Raw genomic sequence first — 23051 nt, forward strand, 5'->3', positions numbered from 1 at the left:
TAAGGCAGCGATGTGAAATAATGTTTCTCATTATTATTCACAGATTAGAGGTTTAATGGGTTTGTTTTTAATATTTTCTCAATTTTTTTTTAAAGTTTTTAAAAACATTTTTCTCTTATCAAATAATTTTACTTCTTTCCCAAAGAAGAAATTGCTTCATTTATTTTATCGTATCACTTAAGCAGTTTTATAGTATGTATGATTCTTATATCAATTTATATTAATATTAATAGTAATAGTAATAATAATATTATTGATTTCTATCATCGAAAGTGCAAAGGCCTCTAGTTTAAAGGAAAGGAACAGTCGATTTTATCGACCCCAGTGTTTGTATGCTTGACTTGTGCATTATTTATCGACCTCAGAATGGCAATTTTGACCTTTTCGGTACCGGCACGCAAAAAATAAGAGGAGGCCGATAAACACTGCAAAGCATTCTGTACGGAACTTTCTCGATTTCTTCTTCTCCTTCTCCTTCTTCTTCTTCTTCTTCTTATTATTATTATTATTATTATTATACTTCCGCTGGAAGGTCAGAACGTCGGTGCAAGGTTGACAGGAATTTTTGTTATCAAAGCCACTGTCTTGGTTGATATTATTGTTTAAAGGAGAGTATACGATAATAGTCTTTGTCACCAAAAGAAAAAAAAAAGAAGAACTAAATAATATTTGGGCCTTGCTCCCAAATATTTGAATTTGCGAAAATGTTTACACGTTCGCAAGCGGAAAATGACGTGGGGTGGAGGGCGTAACTTTCTAACGCAAAATAAACCAGTTTGTGACAGCAGGAAAAGTCACGGAAATATAATTTTCGCTGACACAAGTAACAGTTTCGAGGACAAAATTGATAATGAATTTAAAACATCACAGATTCTAAGTACGGTGGTAAAATTAACCGGAAAGAACAAAGAAGTATTACAACAGAGAAAAGCGAGACAATGGAGTTCACGCAATCACTCGATAGTCGAACAGACAACAAAAATGTAACTGCCAACTCTCCAAACAGAAATAATGTAGAAAATACCATAACTGATAACAACACAGAAAATAACAACTCCAACAACACGGAGCAGAGAAGCTTAACAGAAAACAATAACAGATCGATTAACGACAACAAAAGCATCGATGAGAACACAAGCAATGGAAGCACTCCATCGGTTACGACGATGAGGGTTCCGGTTGATCCGAATCAACGGAACAGCCTGCTCGTGAAATTAACGTGTAAGTGGCTGAGCACTCCACAGACACGCGTACCCTTAACGTAGTTCTCGGGGATATTCAGCGTGACACAGAGAGTGATAAGGCCGGCCCTTTGAAATACAGGTACAACAGAAACAGGAAGTAAGAGTGAGAGAAAGTTGTGGTGAAAGAGTACAGCAGGGATCACTACGATCCCCTGCCGGAGCCTCGTGGAGCTTTAGGTGTTTTCGCTCAATAAACACTCACAACGCCCGGTCTGAGAATCGAAACCGCGATCCTATGACCGCGAGTCCGCTGCCCTAACCACTGAGCCATTGCGCCTCCACGGAAGTAATAATAGTAGTAATAACGTGAACAATTCCACCACCACTATCAACAGTGAGAGCGGAACAGGTACTTTTGAAGCAGCAACTGCGAAATGCCAACAAAGGTACTATGAGATAGACATAGATGTCTATCTCATATGTTAGCCCCAGTCCACAATCTCATGTGGAGGCGCAATGGCCCAGTGGTTAGGGCAGCGGACTCGCGGTCATATGATCGCGGTTTCGATTCTCAGACCGGACGTTGTGAGTGTTTATTGAGCGGAAACACCTAAAGCTCCACGAGGCTCCGGCAGGGGATGGTGGTGATCCCTGCTGTACTCTTTCATCACAACTTTCTCTCACTCTTACTTCCTGTTTCTGTTGTACCTGTATTTCAAAGGGCCGGCCTTGTCACTCTCTGTGTCATGCTGAATATCCCCGAGAACTGCGTTAAGGGTACACGTGTCTGTGGAGTGCTCAGCCACTTACACGTTAATTTCACGAGCAGGCTGTTCCGTTGATTCGGATCAACCGGAACCCTCGTCGTCGTAACCGACGGAGTGCTTCCACCACCACAATCTCATAAAAAGAGAAAAAACCTGAGCAAACCTTGCAATCCCATCCGAAGTGGAGGTAGAAATTAAGAAAAGTTCAGTAAATTATAGGTGCGTCTCGGTGCCCTTAGAGCTTTATATTCCCATGAAAGACTTCCTTGGTGAACTTTTGCGAGGTGTCTACCGCAACTGGCAGCAGAACGGTAGAACACCCGAGTCTGTGAGCCGAGGTGTAGTGGAGCTTCTAAAAAGGAGGGATCAACTGGCTGGTCCCTTCCAGAGGACTTTCGGACCAGCCCAACATCACTTCTAGAAATCCTTGGCCTGGCAGGGCTACCGGGAGGCGGAGGTTCTGTCGGTTCGTAATAAGCTTTACAGGCACGGGTGTGCAGTCAGACAGGCTTGTCCGTGATGCACGCGGAGCGATGAAACCGTTCTGCATGCTTTCGTACAGTGTCCACACATTGCTGACTAGTGGAGCTTTGTCGAACAGTTATTGTCTCGTGTAGGACGGATCTGGTTATCATCCGAGTCCATCGTGAAGATCGCCCCTCCTCCTTCCTTTGGTCAGGAAGGACAGGCAGTTTTTCTCTGTCTGGTGACTATAGCGACAGAGATTGTGTGGTGGATGCGATTGAAGGGTTGAAGGCAGGTACCTTCCTCTCCGGTCAAGATTTCATTGACTTTTTCAGGTTCCACCTGAAAAGGAATGTGAGGTTGGAGAGGGAGGTGCTGTCACCCAGTAAGTTTGTTGAACGGTGGATGAATGTGAAAAAAATGGCCCGTGTGAATAGGCCTACTCTAAGTGTGCACCTACAGGCCGGATGGAATGAGAAGAGAGTGCCTACCTGAGATGCCTTTGGTGTTAGGGTTCCAAAATGTGTGAGGTTCCTTTAGGCACCTCTCGATGGAACTCCTCCCCCCTATTGCGGAAGTACACTGTTGGTTTAATCCCCTTGTTAATTGTGTTTTCTATTCTGTTTACACGTTTAACCCCACTGTTCCTCGTCTTTGTATCGTCCTTTATGATTTGTGTTCGGGCCTAGTAGCTAATAAAAAAAGTATCATTACTACTACTATTACTACTACTACTACTACTACTACTACTACTACTACTACTACTACTTCTTCTTCTTCTTCTTCTTCTACTACTACTACTACTACTACTACTACTACTACTTCTACTACTACTTCTACTACTACTACTACTACTACTACTACTACTACTACTACTACCACTACTACTATTATTATTATTATTATTATTATTATTATTATTATTATTATCATTATTATTAAGGCGGCGAGCTGGGAAAATCGTTAGCCCGTTGGGCGAAATGCTTAGCGACATTTCGTCCGTCATTACGTTCCGAGTTCAAATTCTACCGAGGTCGACCTTGCCTATCATCCTTTCGAGATCGATAAATTAAGTACCAGTGAAAATAACATGATGTCAATGTCAGGCAAGTTGGAGTTAACATAAATTTATCAACTCAAAGCAATGGAATTTCGTGTTGTTGCTATGATGACAACACCTGCAAAAATACAAACAGCAGCAACAACAGCAGTAGAAACAACAATGACAGCAACAGTATCAGCAACACCACCCCCACCCCCACCACCACCAACAACAACAACCGCGTGAACTAGAATAACTGCAAAACGAAAACAGAAATGTTTTTAGGCAACAGTAGTGGATGGGAAGCACTCCGTCGGTTACGACGACGAGGGTTCCGGTTGATCCGAATCAACGGAACAGTCTGCTCGTGATATTAACGTATAAGTGGCCGAGCACTCCACAGACACGTGTACCCTTAACGTAGTTCTCGGGGATATTCAGCGTGACACAGAGAGTGACAAGGCCGGCCCTTTGAAATACAGGTACAACAGAAACAGGAAGTAAGAGAAAGTTGTGGTGAAAGAGTACAGCAGGGATCACCACCATCCCCTGCGGAGCCGCGTGGAGCTTTAGGTGTTTTCGCTCAATAAACACTCACAACGCCCGGTCTGGGAATCGAAACCGCGATCCTATGACCGCGAGTCCGCTGCCCTAACCACTGGGCCATTGCGCCTCCACTGCAACAGTAGTAATAACAAGAACAGCAACAATAACAACATAAAAATGGCACTCCAACAGCTTCTTGCCATTTTTGAAGTCAGTGGACCATACATTCTGTGCCAGATCTGAAAGGTAAAGCCCTCCAATACGAAAATGATATTATAAAACAAGGTGTTATATCCCTTAGTGAGGAGGCAAAAACTAACTCTGAATAAAAATGATGGTATATAAATAAGTTTTTCGCCAGGAGAGGAAACTTCAATTTTCTACTTCGGTAGAAAGAAGAAAAGGCTTCCAAGATCTCCGTGCTACACATATATAAAGGAAAGTAATACAAGACAGTTGCTGCTATTTGCATTAGCGAGCAAGAAGTAAAAAGAATGACAACAATTACTTTTCACGTCCCAGACCTTAATAATGATACCCCATTATATGGATAAAATGTTCACTCGAATTCTAGTCAAGTACGTACCGGTTCATCGAGATCTGGCAAAAGTCTAAGCCATTCTGGGGGACCATGGGAAGATTGTAGAGGTGAAGTCCACCCCACAACTCAAGAGCACTGGAATTCTTATGGAATTCCTGATACTAGTTTCTTCAGAAAAAATAAATTGGATACCCGATTTTTCTCTGTTTAAGGGAATACAAGTAGACGTTGGTGTTTATAGAGGAAATAAAATCACAAAGTCTGTTACTTCGGGGTAGAGAAAGTACTATGCTTTCCGACATTACTACTAACATCACAAGAAAAATCCCTGCCTACAACATTAGGTGAGAACACTAAAACTAGCTCAAATCTGCCTCTTTCCTCCGACTCAGGCCTCACAAAAGCAAAGGCCTCATTTAGAAATGAAGGTCCGTTGAAATTGCTCCAAAGGTCTTCGTCAGAGATAAGAAAACTCAAACACAAATAAATAGAGGCCAGCCTAAATTGAAGGTCTTAAGACATGAGAGTAATATTGAAAATCCGTCACAAAAGTCAAATACCAAAAGCATTAAAACCTTCATGACAAGAAAACTATATTTTACAAATACTTTCACGAGAACAAACAGAGAAAAAAATCACAAAAACAAAAAAAAAAGAACACACGAATAACAAAATTATCAATAGTCACACATTCATGTACTTACTTCCTTCATCAACTTCAATGTTGTTCAGAAGAGCAATATTGAGTTGATCGTGGAAGTAATTGACAACAAAAACATTCTGACAATTGGGAAGGATTTTGCTGAACTGCAAACACTATTTGGGAGAATAATAATTCAAACAGTTGTGAATATGTATGTGGATCTAAACTGAAATCTTTCTGTTCTTCATATTTTGTTATTACATTGTACTGAGGATTTTACAGACAATTCGTACTGAACTTAAACGTTTTCTACATTACATCAACTCCAAGGTTAATAGAAAGAGTCTCAAGATTTTTCCCAATTGTTTTTCTGCAGTTCATCATTTTTGAAGACTTTTGTATCCATTTTCACAAAATATTTATAGCTTTTTTTATGCAAGCAAAACGAAATTTCCTGCAAAAATTCCAGCTTATCATTCCAGGTATGTTATCATTCCAGCATACTTTATTATTCCTTCTGAGATAATTGTGGACATTTCGATACAATGGGTGCTATGGCTTCATGTGAATTATCTGATATTCTGCATTTGGGTGAGTAGTCTTGCTAATCTATTATCCTTTTGACCCGGATCAACCCTAAGACATGTTCCTGTGCTCCCATGATTAATTTCTCGGGTTCGTTCCTCAGAACCACTTTCCTTCCCACGGCCCACTGCCTTTATCTCTTGTGTTTTTGAAAAGCCTCGAGTGAAGCTCCATTCCTTCAAATTTTTATTTCCTTTATCCTACATTTCTTCGTTTTCTCTTTTTGGGGTCAAAACAGTATGTAAATAGTCCTTCAATAGTCCTCTATTTGGAGATTTTCTTCTTTAATTTTGCTACTGCTTCGCGACTTAGTAAACATCTACCTCCTACTGCTCTTTTCCAGTATGACAGATCTACATTAGAATTGGAGTACAAGTTTCTCTCTATGGAAAGCTGTTTCTTCATTTTCTTCTACATGTCGTTCAGTCATCATTTCTAAGTTTATATTGGGAATATTTAGCAATCAGATCGCTATATCCGATGTCGCGATTCGCTAGAACATTACCCACGTCAACGAAAATATCTGACCGATCAAGGATGTCGCGTGGAACTGACTCCAACAACAATTTCATCTTTAGTCGTGTTTCTTTCTGAGCCTAATCACCATTATATATTCAGCGCATCTTAGCTATGGTGCGGAGACGACAGACAGACAGCAAAGGAACGGCGGACAGCAGCTGACCCAAGCTGACAACACGAAAGCAATGAACAGACGGCAAACGAGAGACATTAGAAGACCAGCAGCTAAGCTGCTGCAATCACTCTGAACCCTATAAATGTTTTGTCGTTCAAGGTAATGACTTGTCTTTTGTTTGTTTGTTTTTCTACAGAAAGAATATTTTGTTTATCAAGACTCTCCATCACAGGGTTCCGGGTTCAATCCCATTCCCGACAAAAGCCTTGTAAGTGGATTTGATTGACAGAAACAGAGGAAGCACGTCATACAAATGTGTGTGTGTGTGTGTGTGTTCCCCACCACCGCTTGACAACAGGTGTTGGTGTGCTTACGTTCCCGTAGCCTAGCGGTTCAGCAATAGATACCGATAGAATAAGTACAAGGCTTATAAAAGAAAAAATAAGTACTGGGCTCGACCCATCCGACTAAAAATTCTTTAAGGCGGTGCCCCAGCATGGCCACAGTCTTATTACAGAAACAAGTAAAAGATAAAAAGCAGTGTTCTTCTTCGTAACATATTCAATAATTACTGCCCCATGCCTTATTAATGATACTGCCCTCAGGTTAATTGCTTGGTTGGATATTGCTCATATTCAATTCAGATATTAGAAGCGCCATTCAACGAAAATATTCTTTACTCGGTGTTTCCGTCATTTCTATATCTTCGACCTTGTTCCTTTTCAGTATACTCAGATATTTAGATGTTACTTCTCTGTTTAATGACTTTTATATTTTTTATCAATACGCAGATCTATTCCAATACCTTTTTAACGATTTCCTTTTTCTTTATCTCTGTCATTGGATATTTAGGATTTCGAAAGTCATCCTAGTGTTGTAACTACACATTCTTAAAATTTGCACTAAGAAACCCATTTGATTCTTCTTGTAACCATAAAGCTTTAAATCATCCGTAAATAAAAAATGCTTTTATTATTATGTTTTTGTAATGTTGCATATCGTGTGTGTGTGTGTGTGTGTGTGTGTGTGTGTTGTCATTCGATTTTATGTAACTGTCAAGCACTTTGTACCTATCTTTATATCGTACCTCTCATCTTTCGCTCTGGTGGCAAAAAAGTATTCTTTTCTTCTTCTTCTTCTGTTCCTTCTTCTTCTTCTTCTTCTTCTTCCTTCTTCTTCTTCTTCTTCTTCTTCTTCTTCTTCTTCTTCTTCTTCTCTTCTTCTTCTTCTTCTTCTTCTACAACTTCTTCTTTTCTTCTTTTTCGATTTTTTTCTTATTCATCTCTTCTTTTTATTATTATTGAGTGAAAGAGCAGTGCATGCCATCAAAGTGATACTGGGGTAAAATATACGAAGCCCAGTATACCCACCACGACTACCCGTCTGGTAAGGGTACACTAGGCACATGCATCACAACCATATGTGCGCGACGTGGTGAACTCATATCAAGATAAACAGCACATGACCTTGCAGGTGGGATTCAGTTAGAATTTTCTTCTGATCGAGTAACCCATCCCGCTCAAAAGGTCCCTGAATAAGGGTTGTTTAAGGATGTTGAACGAAACACCCATGTTTCCAGAGGTGAATTATTGAAACCCCAAAGAATTCCTCTCAACACATGTCTATGATGCTCTCCCTCTACTTCTACTCGTGATCAGAGATGCACATATCGTCAGCCACGAAGAGACATGGTCAACTGGTTACGGTCAAACAACTGAGAAGCAAATCTGTGGTATTGAGCAGAATATTTGCTGTAGCCTATCTTTAATACCAAGACTAAACAGTGTACATATATATATTGGGTTGTCCGGAAAGCTTGTGCCGATTTATAGTAGCTTACGGTTCGACTTATTTTAGAACATGGTTGAGTCCATAAAATAGGATTTGACTACACCTCCATTTAGAGCACAGTTTAAGCTATCTTTTTGTGGTAGAAGATTTATGTTCCTATAACCTATGTTAATTCTGTAACCCTTTAAAATAGAAGATAAGAAAGTTCATTTTTGGCACGTGATGCTTTGGGAACCAGACAAAAATTGCTGCAGCTTGGCTGGGATGTGTTACCCCACCCACCATATTCACCAGATATTGCTCCTTCGAATTTCCACTTATTCAGGTCTCTGCAGAATAGTCTTAATGGTAAAAATTTCAATTCCTTGGATGACGTAATAAGATACCTTGCTGAATTCTTTGCCATGAAACCATCTCAATTCTGGGAAGAGGGTATTTTAAAGTTAAAGGGAAAGATGGAAACGCATTGTGCAACAAAATGGTTCATATTTGTTGATTAAAAATTTAATGGCAAGTATTAATTGACCTTTTTCTCAACTTTAAAAATCGGTACTAACTTTCCGGACAACCCAATATATTTCGTTTTGGATTTGGTTTGCAAGATTCTTTATGTGAGTTTGTGTGTCGAAGCATATACTGTTGTGTCTGGGGAGAGTCATTCTCTTTCGGTGCCTTGTGGTTTAATACGCTCATTGGTGGAGTTTCCACTTATTGCTTTTTTATTTTTCTAAACTTGTTGTTGCGTCTTGCAACCTTTTCAATAGTTTTGACTCTAAGAACTATTGAAGGGTTGTAGGACACAGTAGGAATTTTGGAGGAATAAGGGGGGGGGGTTATCGGTGAGTGTGTTGAGTTGTTGGGCGCCAGAAGAGAGTGACTATCCCCAGACACAACAGTATATATATATATATATATATATATATATATATAGAGAGAGAGAGAGAGAGAGAGAAACCATTCACCACATTCCAGGGAGAAAACTAGAAGTAGTTGATAGCTTCCATTACCTAGGTGACCACGTCAGTAGCGAGGGAGGGTGCGCTGAAAGTGTAGCTGTTTGAATAAGAATAACCTGGGCAAAGTTCAGAGATCTCTTACCTCTGCTGGTGACAAAGGGCCTCCCGCTCAGAGTAAAAGCTAGACTGCATGACGCATGTGTACGAACAGCCATGCTACATGGCAGTGAAACATGGGCCGTGACTGCTGAGGACATGCGTAAGCTCACAAGGAATGAAGCCAGTATGATCCGATGGATGTATAAAGTCAGTGTGCATACTCGACAGAATGTAAGTACCTTGAGAGAAAAGTTGAACCTAAGAAGCATCAGATGTAGTGCGCAAGAGAGACAACTGCGCTTGTATGGCCATGTGATGAGAATAGATGAGGATAGCTCTGTGAAAAAATGCCACACCCTAGCGGTTGAGGGAACCTGTGCGAGAGGTAGACCCAGGAAGACCTGGGATGAAGTGGTGAAGCACGACCTGCGAACATTAGGCCTCTCCAAAGCAATGACTAGTGACCAAGACTTTTGGAAATAAGCTGTGCTAGAGAAGACCACTCTGCCTGCGAAGACCTGTTGAGGCAAGTGAAATCAAAATCGAAATCAAACTCGATGACTGGCATCCGTGCTAGTGGAGCGCTAAGAGCACCATCTGAGCGTGATCATTGCCAGAGTGGCTAACTGGCTTCCATGCCGGTGACATGTAATAAGCACCATTTGAGCGTGATCGTTACCAGTGTCGTCTTACTGGCACTTGTGCCGGTGGCACCTCAAAAACGTTTGAGTGAGGTCATTGCCATTGCCACTGGACTGGCCCCTATGCAGGTGGCACATAAAAAATACCGTTTGAGCATGGCCGTTGCCAGTACCGCCTGACTGGCCCGCGTGCTGATGGCACGTAAAAGCATCCACTACAAACACAGAGTGGTTGGTGTTAGGAAGGGCATCCAGCTGTAGAAACACTGCCAGATTAAGATTGGAGCCTGGTGCAGCCATCTGGTTCGCCAGTCCTCAGTCAAATCGTCCAACCCATGCTAGCATGGAAAGCGGACGTTAAATAATGATGATGATAATGATAATATATATATATATATATATATATATATATATATATACACCACATCTATGAATATATGCACATACATATATGCATACACACACGTGTGCATGCTGTTCTTTTTCTTTTTTGCTTTTTCAATTACACATTAATGGGTTTGGCAGCCTTTATGGGTAGAAGTGAGATATGTACTTATTCCCCAGTTTTACTCATGCATCTTATTGATTATTCTGTTTCTGCTGTCACTCTGCTACTCCACAGCTTAGAATAGAATTTTCGTCAATTATGGAAGATTTACTATAAAAACCCAGATAATATTTATTTCTCATTCTCTGTTGCTTGGAATCATAAAACTTTTCCTTGTATATTTTGAAGAAATGCAAAGGCTCTTTTAGATATTGGTAAAATAATTGCTTATCAGATTTAACATTTAACCAGTCATCTCCCGCGTAAACTAATGTTCATTAATTCTTGACATTTTGTATTGTCATAAAATATATTGTAGCATATCGTGATGTCGACCTTTTATAATCCTTAAAAGAAAAAAAAATTAAATTCTTCAGCTGATAAATCATTTTAAAAACATATGAAAATTACCCAAAGAAAAGTACAAACCTCTAAGAACAAAAAGTGCACCTTTAAGTAGTCATTCAAGCTGCTTGAAAGAGCAACCATCTCTTGCTAAAATTACACATTTCAGTCTTAATCAAAGAATAACACACTGGATATTATTGTAAAAACATGGTAGTAATTTCTTAGCGGACTTTATCGAGTGGCTGTGTGGTAAGTAGTTTGCTTACAAACCACATGGTTCCGGGTTCAGTCCCACTGCTTCACACCTTGGGCAAGTGTCTTCTACTATAGCCTCATGCCGACCAAAGCCTTGTTAGTGGATTTGGTAGACGGAAACTGAAAGAAGACCGTCGTATATGTATGTATGTATGTATATATATATATATATGTGTGTGTCTGTGTTTGTCCCCCCAACATTCCTTGGCAACCAATGCTGGTTTGTTTACGTCCCCGTAACTTAGCAGTTCGGCAAAAGAGAACGATAGACTAAGTACTAGGCTTACAAAGAATAAGTCCTGGGGTCGATTTGCTCGACTAAAGGTGGCGCTCCAGCATGGCGACAGTCAAATGACTGAAACAAGTAAAAGAGTAAAGACAGTATATAACTAATTTAATGCTGTGAGTAACTTTAGCTGAATCTCCTCTGTTGTGAAAAATGTGACAAATTTTGTTAAGTGAAGATTAGTTAATATATTCATGCATTGCTGCCTATTGAGGCAACTAGCAACCTATAAGATAAATTTCTTCCTCTTATCTCTCACCCTTAACTGCATAGCATTAAGTTACTCATGGACACAGTCCAGCCTCTGATTCCCAAACATGCTGGCTCCCTCTACTCTCAGCTTTTTTCCCACTAATACTAAAAAAAAAATATGATAGCCCTCACTTAGAAGTATGATCTGGTAACATGCACCCTGCTTTTGCTAATTATTTTAGAGTATCTATGTAATCGTGAGTAGACTAGACACTCTCTCAGTTGTCTCACCTTTGCTATGGTGGAACATTGAGGATGTGACCACTGGAAGGAAAAATAGCAGTTACAGTTATCAGCTTGCACTTAGATGAATATACAGGAACAACATGAAATGCAGTGCCTTGCTCAATAACACAATATGCTACCTTGTCCCTCAACATTCTAATCTTGAATCTTATACCCTAATCCCTAAGCCATACACCTTCACACTACTCCAATGGCTTTTATTCTTTGGAGCCAGCAGCTCTTGTCTCACCTCCACTCAGACTCTCCCAGCTCACTCATCTCTCCTCTTCTTACCACACGTAATGAATCCTATGTCCCCACTGCTTCGTGCTAACCAATACATCCGGTTTTCTCTTCCCAGAACGTTGGCCCTCTAGAATTAACCCTCCTCTCCTTACGTCTTTACTGCTGTTGTTAACTTGTAATGCTTTAAACAGAATGCTACAACATGACACTTGTGTCCGAATGGCTTGGACCCTGCTCTTCTTCTAAACCTAACAAAAAAAAATATCATTGGAGTTGATCACCTCCTTTGCTTATTTCATATATAAAAACAAAAGACATCTTCAAAGGGTCTTATGTTAGCAATGGCTAGAACATTTTAATCTACATGTCTAATGGTTGAATGCTCACTTAGAATTAAATAACCATAACAAAGTCTAATGGTTGTTCAGCCAGTCAGGCGGTACTGGCAACGGCCACGCTTAAGTGGAGTTTTTTACATGCCACCTGCAAAGGAGCCAGTCCAGCGGCACTGACAACGACCTCGCTCGAATTATATATATAATTATCTATCTATCTATCTATTTATATATCTATATATATATATATACAAAAAAAAAATTTTGTGTAAGTTTTTTACTGAATATGGTTCTTTTCCATACCAAAACTACTTGGTAAAATTTATTAATTTATTAAATTAATAATTCTTTACCCAATATCTGTAATGATTATATATATAATTATATAATTATCTATCTATCTATATCTATCTATCTATCTATCTATCTATCTATCTATCTATCTATCTATCTATCTATATATATATATATATATATATATATAAAGAGAGAGAGATATTTAAGTTTATCACAGTAGATTTTTCTGTTGAATTCAGAGATAGCACTGTAAATTACATTTCATAAATGATTACATGTATGTTAACAATGTGATTGAAGATAGAAGGAACAGGTAATTGGTGTATAAGCATATGTCAAGGGTTATTGCTCTTTCATCAGCACCACATCTAACCCACCAAATATCCACTAACACATTGCTTAAATAACCACCACCTTTTGCAACCATAATATACTGACCTCCTTTAAAATTTACATACCAGTTGCCAGAAATGTGCTTAATATGCAAATTAGTCTATCCAGTTGTATTAAAGCACTAAACCTAGTGGATATTTAAGCAATGTATCCGTAAGTGGTTCCTGGATTAGATAAGTTACTGATAAAAGAGTAATAACTCTTGAAATGTGAATATACACTCATTACCTATTATTTATATATTTGATCTTATTGTTTACATAGACGTATACATTTATGAAACATTGTAATTTGCAATGGTGGAGCTAAAGTTTGCAGAGAATCTATAGAGTTAAATTTAAAAATAAGAATATTTCACAGCTAACACAATTTAAGACACGATATTGACATATTAATTTAGAAACCTGTAGTATATTAGTAGTAGATTATAATTGCAAAATGAAATAATTCTGTTTTGCCTGCAATTAAACACACATATATATGTATATATATATACGTGCTTGTATATATATATATATATATATATATATATATATATATATATATATATATATATATATATAACACGAAGGAAAAAGCGATTCCTTCACTTCACTGGTACATATTAAATTGTTAGGTTGTTAATTGTATTTCTCTAATTTATTATTTATAAATATATATATAATCATTCAAAGGAAAGTAATAAAATGAAGATATAGCATTTAATGAAAATGTATTATTTGCAAATTTCAAACATAGTCCCTTACTGCTGGAACTATGTTTGATTTTTGCAGATAATAAACTTTTATTAAATGCTGTCTCCATTTTCTTTTGAATGATTATAAACCTATAGTTTTATGAATATTATCATTCACAACAAATATTACGTATTAAACCAGTAATTCATTGGATGATGCCATCCCTTAATGAAGCTAATTTAATCTCTAATTATATATATCTATATCTATATCTATCTCTCTCTCTCTCTCTCTCTCTCTATATATATATATATATATATATATATATTAAATTAGAGATAAAAAATTTTCCCTGTAAGTTTGGATTTACTCCCTAATATTATATATATATTACTTCTTTCATTTGATGTATATCTATCAATATATATATATATTCCCTCCCTCTACTGAGAGCTGAAAATTATCTCCCCAGCCCACTATAATAACTAACAAATTTCCTACCCTTAGATTTTTCTACTTGTTGAATCATTCACTCACAAATTTAACACCCAACATGGACCAAAAAATTTCTTCTTAAGAAAATACATATTTAAATAAATCTTAATGTCATGAATAGCGAAACCGAAACCGGTTGACAAACACAATAAAAGATATATTGAAAACTTTATTAAAACTATGTAAAGTGTGTGCATTTCCTTCTTTAATTTCTTATAAAGTGTGTGTGTGTGTGTCTGTATACGTTGGTTTTCAAAAATAATATATGGAACTTAAAACTCAAGTTAAGTCATTATTTTACTCGACTTTACGTCTGTCGACCACAAATAGGGGAATCGAAAAATCGCTAGAAAACCGTTAAAAGCACATGAAATTCTGTTACTGTACAATAAATAAGAATAAAAGCATATAAAATCACATTAAAATACATACAGTAAATGTTAAGATACACACCATAAATTAGAGTAGCTTAGTGAAAGAAATCCCGAATTCAGCAGTGCTGTCTTATTTATCGGTCTTTCGGAGCTTATATTGCACTATAGTTCCAATATTTACCGTTAGGCGTCGTTATCACTCGTGATTCCCGCAGTTGTTTTGAATTTAGATTTGTTTAAATCTATTTATCGGCTACTTTCTCATGCTCATTCATTTGTGATTTAATTCCACCACCTAAGCAAATTCATAGTGAAAGCGCTAAGCGTCATGATATAATGCTGGAAGATAAACTGGGTACGATAACACGCCATGAAATAGGTGAAAAAGTGATAGCAATTGCAGGATCTTTGGGGATGAGTCGGACAACTGTATCAATGATTGTACATAATAAGGACAAGATTTTAACACATATCAAATCTGAAGCCCCAGAGATGAAGAAAACTGTCATCAATAAGAAAAGAGGCAAAATTTTTGAAGAAATGGAAAATCCACAGCCCTGTAAACCACCAAATTGTATGTACGTATTGGTAAATTTAAAATAGTTTAGTTTTCTTTTACTATTGCAAAATAATAATTATTACGGAATTTAATTTTTTAGCTAAAAATATGATTTTATTTTACCATGTTTTATTGCAAACTACATTCATAAATAAAGCGTCCGCGATGTACAGTGAACATCGCCAAATTGTATTCGTAAATTTAGATTAGTGTTTTTTTACTGTATTAAAAAATAAAAATTATTTGTTTGTAAGCTTAAAATAGATTTTTATTAACCATGTATTATAGAAAATGCATTCATAAATAAAATACAGAACTGGGAATGGTTATTATCGGTTTAGCCTAGAGACAAGTAAATTCGGCCTAGCCTAGCCTACAGACAAATTAGCTCGATTTAAGTCGTGTCTCCTAGAACCAATAGATTGCAAAGGGTGAGGTATTCCTATAGATAGATAGATAGAGACAGAGAGAGATGGATGTATATATATATGTATAGATATATATATATATAAGTCAGGTTGTGTGTGTGTGTATAAACCCGCATAACCTCTGAAGCTCACAACTGATTTTCTCCAAACTGGGAACATACATTATTAATGGTCTAGAGATGGTTATAGACTCTTAAAAGTTTTCCTATAGAGAGTAACGGGCCCTCTGGGAGCAGAAAATAGGAGGTATCACTTTGCGAAGGAACTTTCAGAAATTATTGTCTCCCTTATATCCAGCGTGATTAATCCACTGAACGTTTTTCATCTTTTTAAAACATTGATTTTAATTAACGTTCTTTATCGACATTTAATTAACATAACAGTGTCATCTCAGACCATTGTATGTATTTCTTAAAATTTGCTAATGTATTGATATTATTTACCTTTTTTCTTGGCATTTCATTATTAACGTACAATTGTCTTCTTATTTTATTACATCATATTTCTTGACATATCTCCAAAGAGGAGATCCTCCATTGGTCGAAAAATTATCACAATTTGAATTGGCCGTGTGAAAGAGCAATACTGGCTCCAAAAAACAGCATTGCAAGTAAAATTAATGAGAAGCTGCTGCAGTACCTTCCTCGAAGTCCTCACACCTATAAGTTAATTGATACAGTCCCAGATCCAGAAGAGGTGGTAAATTGTCCAACAGCATTTCTCAATTCATTGGAGCCTCCAGGACTGCCTCCCCACATGTTAGAACTTAAAGTGAGAACTCCAGTAATGTTATTGAGAAATTCGTCTCCATCAACTGTCTGCAATGGGACACCTGATGGTAAAGAAGGAGATGCCACATATTATTGAGGCCACTTTCCTCTCTGAATGTGGAAAATTAGAGGATGTTTTCATACCCAGGATTCTTTTCATTCCATGGGGAGGGGGAATTACTTTTTCATTCAGAAGAGTGCAGTTTCCTATTCGTATCAGCTTCGCAATGTCTATCAATAAATCTCACGGTCAAACACTGTCTGTGGTAGGACTTCGCTTGGAAAAGTCGCGCTTCTCACACGAGCAATAAATACGGTGGCTGCTGAAGCGTAGGAAGCCAAAAAAAATCTGTTTGTATTTGTTCCACAAGGGAAAACAAAGAATATTGTTTACCAAGAGGTTTTGTAGGAATTACTACATCCTACAATACACTCTAGTATTCACTGCTCTTTGTAAACGGTGAAGATCGATACAATTTCGGTATAATACCAACAAACTCAAAGACTGCACCAAAAATGCAGTTTCCTGCATGGACTCCTGTATCGAAGCATCTTCTCCAAATACTCCCACCAACCAAGAGATAAGCCATTGCGCCTTATTTTTCAAGCAATTCATTACTACATATTCTCATGTGACTGCATAGGTTCAGATTATGATTCTTATTCTACGCCCACACCAGCAATCTAATGTTAACTCTTCGCCTTCTGCAACATTTCAACAGTTCACTTCCTCGTTGCCGCCTCACATTGCAGCCCCTTTCCTGAATGTACCAATTTACGTACGATATATCCGTTACACCTACATTCATTCGACTGTCATCCATACGACGGGTCGTGTTAGACGCAGCACTGACCACCACAAAGGAGAGTATATCCACTGACAACTTTTCAGTGCGTTCAAAAATCGCATATCTCCCACTTCAATTTTCCATGACAGGTTAGGGCCGGGAATCCACCAAATGGATGCATGACATGTCGCTTAGGCGAATTAGCCCATCATTTACTCCACCAATGTTTTGTTGTCAATGATGCACTTTCTCGTATCGCGTTTCAACATAAGTGCTGTATGTATACAAAGTATGTCATGTTAATCCCTGGCAACGTTGGGTATCTCTGCTAGTATACTTATATAGATTGCCAAGCTGTAAAGGCCTGTGCCTTTCCCTTGGATAACAACGGTGGCGTGAAGAGGAGAGGCTTGTATGCATAGAAACTGCTGGTCATCAATGAAAAATCTTGCCCAGGCTTGTACCTCGGAGAGTAACTTTCTAGGGGCAATATCAGGGTCGTTCATGACTGAAGGGGATCTTTTCATTTACTTCTTTATATATATTGACATATATACATATATATATATATACTTGCACACACACACACACACACTCTCACACACACACACACATATATATATAACAAAAATTAAAGAAAGAGGGAAATGCATAGAAATTTTATGTTGGAAAAATATTATTTTATGAAATAAAATATATAAAGCAGACGAGTTTCAGTTTTGATAATTATGTCTAAGTAGTTAGTGACAACGATATAATTTCATGCAATCATTAATAAATTTTCATTTCATGTTAGGATATTTGTTCTCCCACTAACATGGAAGGTAAACTTATTATAGTAGCATGAAATAACACTATCATTAACTACTTAATCATGATTAACATAAGCGAAACTGGTCCACTATGTAAATATTTTGTTTCATAAACATTATATATATTCCAACATAAAAATTCTGTTCTTGTTTCTTCTTTTTATATTTTTTACTATGATTCAGCAAGTAGAATTTTATATCAACGACTATTGAAAAGGTTGCAAGACGCAACGAAAATTTTATGAAAATAAATAAGTAAATGAGTGGAAATCGAACCGGTGAGTATGTTAAGTAATGAGGCACTAAAAGAGCATGATTCTCTCCAGACACAATAATATATATCTGTGCATTTGTGTGTTGTGTGTGTGTGTGGTGTGTGTGTGTGTGTGTGTGTGTGTGGTGTGTGTGTGTGTGGTGTGTGTGTGTGTGTGTGCATGCGTGTGTGCGTGTGGTAAATGATACACGGGAGATGGAATATACGAGAATTTTAATTATTAATCCTGACAATTGTTTCGAAACATCTAGCATCGATTCCTCACGGGTGGGACATAGATGCAAAAAAGAAACAAACATGTAATAAACGGAGAAAAGTGTTTAACATAACCGTTAACAGGTATGGGTGTACAAATGCTCTCGCGAAAATTGCATGGTGCATGCACTCTCGCTCATACAAGCATCCGCGGATACGAAAGTACATTTATATGCGTGTAGGCATCGTGAGAGTCTTTCAAAAATTCTGTTATTGATCTTCTCCTTGGTCTACTGTATAGACGGGGATTCTTCGGAACAGAGTCAGTATCTCCTGGAAATGGTATTGTATGGTTTTACGTGCCTTACCAGTTCTATTGCACTTAATTTTGCCTTCCTTCATTCACCATACAAAATTGGCCAAAGATGTTGAATGTCTCTTATTGATTCTCTTAAAGCTGGTAACATGGTTGCGGTAACGATTCTTAAATGAATCAGCCATCTGCCTAATGTAAAAATACAACCCACCCATTGTGTGCACAGTACATTTATATACAAGATTTGTACTCATGCAGAGATTCATCAATGGACATTTCGATTTCTCTCTGCATGAACATTTATCATATTTATTTGTATATATGGCAGTTCCGACTTCATTTTCCGACGTTGTTGCCGTGTTAGCTATATCATAAGCATTTCTACTATTACAATTTGGCCATAACTGGTGCTTTTCATTGCGGTTTACATCTCCTTAGTTGGTATTTAGATGTGTATGTTCGCTAGATCCCGTTGGTGGATTATTGAATTGTAGCTTTTTTTTTACTATTGTTTATGCGGTGCATAAGCTGTTTTAAATTAGCAGAGTTAGCATATGATACATTCACAGGGATTCGTTTAAAAATAGCATGATATCGATTAGATTTAGGAAAACATTTGTCCAAAGCACCGAAAAATTTTCCAGCCATCTTGGTTGAAACATGCGAACCGAAAATTGGGTTGAATCAGAGGACATACTGATTCCTATATCTGTTGCTAGGCTTATTTGATCGAGAGAAAGTGTGTGTGTGTGTGTGCGTGTGCGTGTGTGTGTGTGTGTGTGTGTATGTGTGTGTGTGTGTATTGGAGGCGACTCCAGGTCATTAACGTCACTCGGGCTCATCACAGATTTCGCAGATTTCGCCTGCTTTATTTTTAGCCCTCAGTGTTTTGGGTTTTTTTTTATATCTAGCACTATGTGTTTCTCCATTTCTAAGTCAAGGGTAAAAATAAAGCAACCCTGCAAAACACGACCAATCTTCGCACACAGACGTTCAGAATAACAGCAATCAAATAACGAGGGCGGAATGGACAACAAACATTAGCGATCTAACTGTCACTTGTACTCTTGACAAGCGATGCCAGTAAGTCTTTTACTCAAACAAGGGTCGTTTATATTAGAGAGTAAACAGTCCTTCGGTTTGGTAGCTGTCTACACTACTAACGAGCGTAGGCAGTCTGCTTTCTTTTGAGACCTGGAGCACTTTCTAGTGACGTCAAAAACGGTAGTTCTGTTAGGAGACTTTAACACTATCCTCGATGCACGGTTGGATGGTGTTAGCTCGGCTGACAGGAAAGGAAATCTTGGCCTCAAAGGTCTACTAGAGAGCTATAATCTAGTAGACCGTTACAGACTGAATGAACCGAGCGTTCCACAGTGGACATGGAGTAATAACGACGGCTCACGCAGATCTTACATAGATAGGGCGTTCATTAGAGATAGGGATACTTTTAGCTGTCCACGATTTTTTTATTGTACCTTACATGGACCACAAATTTGTGACGTATGAGGCACGCAGGGAAAAATGTCATAGACAGGGACCCGGATACTGGAAGACGAACAAGCCTATTTTTATTTGTAAAGCCTTCCGTGCCCGGATTAAGGAGTTAGTACAGAGGGCACTACGTGGCGCCATCATTCATAATAGAAGGTTGCACGCCCTCAAAAGAGCCATTCGTTTAGAGTCAATTAGATTTAGCAACCAGCTAAGTTTAGATAAATCTAGAATAGAAGGGGAATTAGTTAAGAATTTTAGACGAGGCTATGGACTCTGGCTCCGCTTCTAGAATGCAGGCGACGACAACGGCTTTGTACCGTCATCTCAAAGCCAAAAACGAAGACAGCAGAGTTAGAGCTAAGTTACGTGCACTGGGCCGAGAAGGTGTTACAATTGCCTGATGGGCAAGTCGTGTGGAAAGTCAGAGGGCCAAAAAAGCCTCCATAAAGTCTTTAACTGACGAACAGAGGTGCAAGATCTATGGACAGGAAATGATGCAAAAGGCCTTTCACCAGTATTTCACCCGGTTGTTCGGGAAGAGCGGAGCACTTGAGCGTGGGGAGCTCTTAAAGGACTTTCTAGCCAGTGGGCTGCGATTCTCGGCACGGAAGGCGGAATGCTGTGAAGGACCGATTGCTCCTGCGGAGGTAAATGAAATTATGGCCGAGTGCGCCAGGGTTGGATGGTATACCCTATGAATTTTATCTTAGTACGCCTGTCTTGTTCGGAGACCTGCTGGCCAGCGTCTACACAAACTAGCAACAGAATGGGAGGATTCCCAGCTCTGTGAGTCGGGAAGTGGTGACGCTGATCCAGAAGGATCCGAGCAAGGGGGGATAATATTAGTAATTATAGGCCCATAACTCTACTTAATGTAGACCTAAAACTTTTGGCCAAGGTTGACGCGTGTTGTGGAGAAACTTGTAGGGAAGGCGCAGACATCCCAGGCAAGTCGATCTAGAACAATCTTCACCTTATACCCAACACCTTAGACAGGGTGGGTAAATTAACCGGCAAAGGTGGGGCAATGGCCCATTTAGACCAAAGTAAAGCATCTGATAGGGTAGACTACCAGTACCTGGTGGCGGTCCTCGAAGCGGCTGGGCTGGGTCCAGACTTCCGTAGGTGGATCTCCGCCATCTATAGGAGCATCAAATCAACCGTCCAGATAAACGGTTACCTGTCGGAGCCATTTTCGATCACGCGCTCAGTTCATCGAGGATGTCCCCTGTCTCTGTTTCTGTACGTGTTGGCTCTTGAACCATTGCTGCGGAAGTTGGAGAAGTTGGGAGGCAACTCTAATGAAATCGGATGCGGTAAGTCTCTGCTTATGCGGATGACGTCACCCTCATCGTGTCCAATGAAGCGTTGCTACTTTGTGTAGAGGATGCTATCAAAGGATACGAGGCGGTGGCAGGGGTAAAAGTTAACAAGAACAAGTCCGCTGCCTTGAGCCTCGGCACCTGGAGGAGCAAGTCGATATCGTCCATTGTCGTGGGTCACTGGACAGATGGTCCTGTTATGTTGCTTGGAGTTTGGTTCGACTGGACTCCCAGACGGAGAAGAATTGGAGCGAGGTGGCAGACAAGGTAGAAGCTCTAGCACGGACTTGGTCCGGAAGGACTCGTCCTTGAAAGGAAGGGCGTAGGTGGTACATATGTTAATTGCATCTGTAATCACCTACCGCCTTTGTCCCTTGCCCTGATTTGTGGCTAAACAAGTTGGAGCGCCTCCTTTTCCGATCTTTGTGGACAGTGGGGAAGCCACTTGTGAGGCGCTCCGTTTGCTGCCAGGAACCGCTAAAGTGGGTGTTAGGCATATTTGGCGTTATTTGGAGGGTGATAAGGTGTGGAATCCGCTGGCAGAGGAATTCTTACCACGACCAACTTCTTTGGAACGGTTTAAACCCGGTTTAAATGGCATAAGGAGTGTCGACAGGCACTCGTGCTTATCCACAAGACGAGCTGGCCCGGCAGTGGGAATACCACCTCGGTTTTGTATAGAGGGCTGGTAGAGCCCAAAAACGATGACACCCTAGGAGGGGCTCTGGGGTTCGATGAAAACCAACTTACCAACCTCTTCAAAAAAAACTTTCGGGTTAGGGTATTTGGATAATTATCAAAAATCTCTGACCTGGCAGTGCTACAGGAATGCTTTACCAGTTCACGATAAGTTATCCAGGCACGGAATGTCAGTGCCAATGATGTGCAAGATGTGAACTGGATGATGAAACCATCCAGCACGCTTTTGTACATTGTCGGGAGCTGTCAGGCTTGATGATTTGCGTCGAACACTTGTTGACGCATCTGGGAAAAGTACAGCTATCGGCTGAATCTATAAAGATTGTACCGCCAACTGCACTCTCGAAGGAAAGTGAGGTATTTTTTTCTGTGCAGTTGCTGTGCTGAAAGTATGTGTGTGGAAGACTAGAATGCAAGGACTCGTGACGGGATCCTTCATTCGTGGCCCTGGTTTTTTACAATTCTTCAGATATAATCTGAAGAGCAAGATAGGGCTGGAGAGAAGGATCCTGTTGCGAAGTGTGTTTGAGGAAAGATGGAAGGCTGTTTTAAGAAAGGCGGGTGCACGTAATCCTACTTAATCTGCATTGGAAAAAAATAAGGAAAGGGATAGTCGTTGAACCTTTGAGGCAACCGGACATAATCTCCTCCCCAAAAGGAAAAAGACTATAAATTAAAATTAATCATTTCATTAAAACTTTGAAATAAAGATCATCCAAACTCATATTAACTTTTTTGTATGCGTTGTGTTGTACTGTACCATCTAT

The sequence above is a fragment of the Octopus sinensis genome, linkage group LG4, assembly GCF_006345805.1.
Source record: "Octopus sinensis linkage group LG4, ASM634580v1, whole genome shotgun sequence".
Lineage (NCBI taxonomy): Eukaryota > Metazoa > Mollusca > Cephalopoda > Octopoda > Octopodidae > Octopus > Octopus sinensis.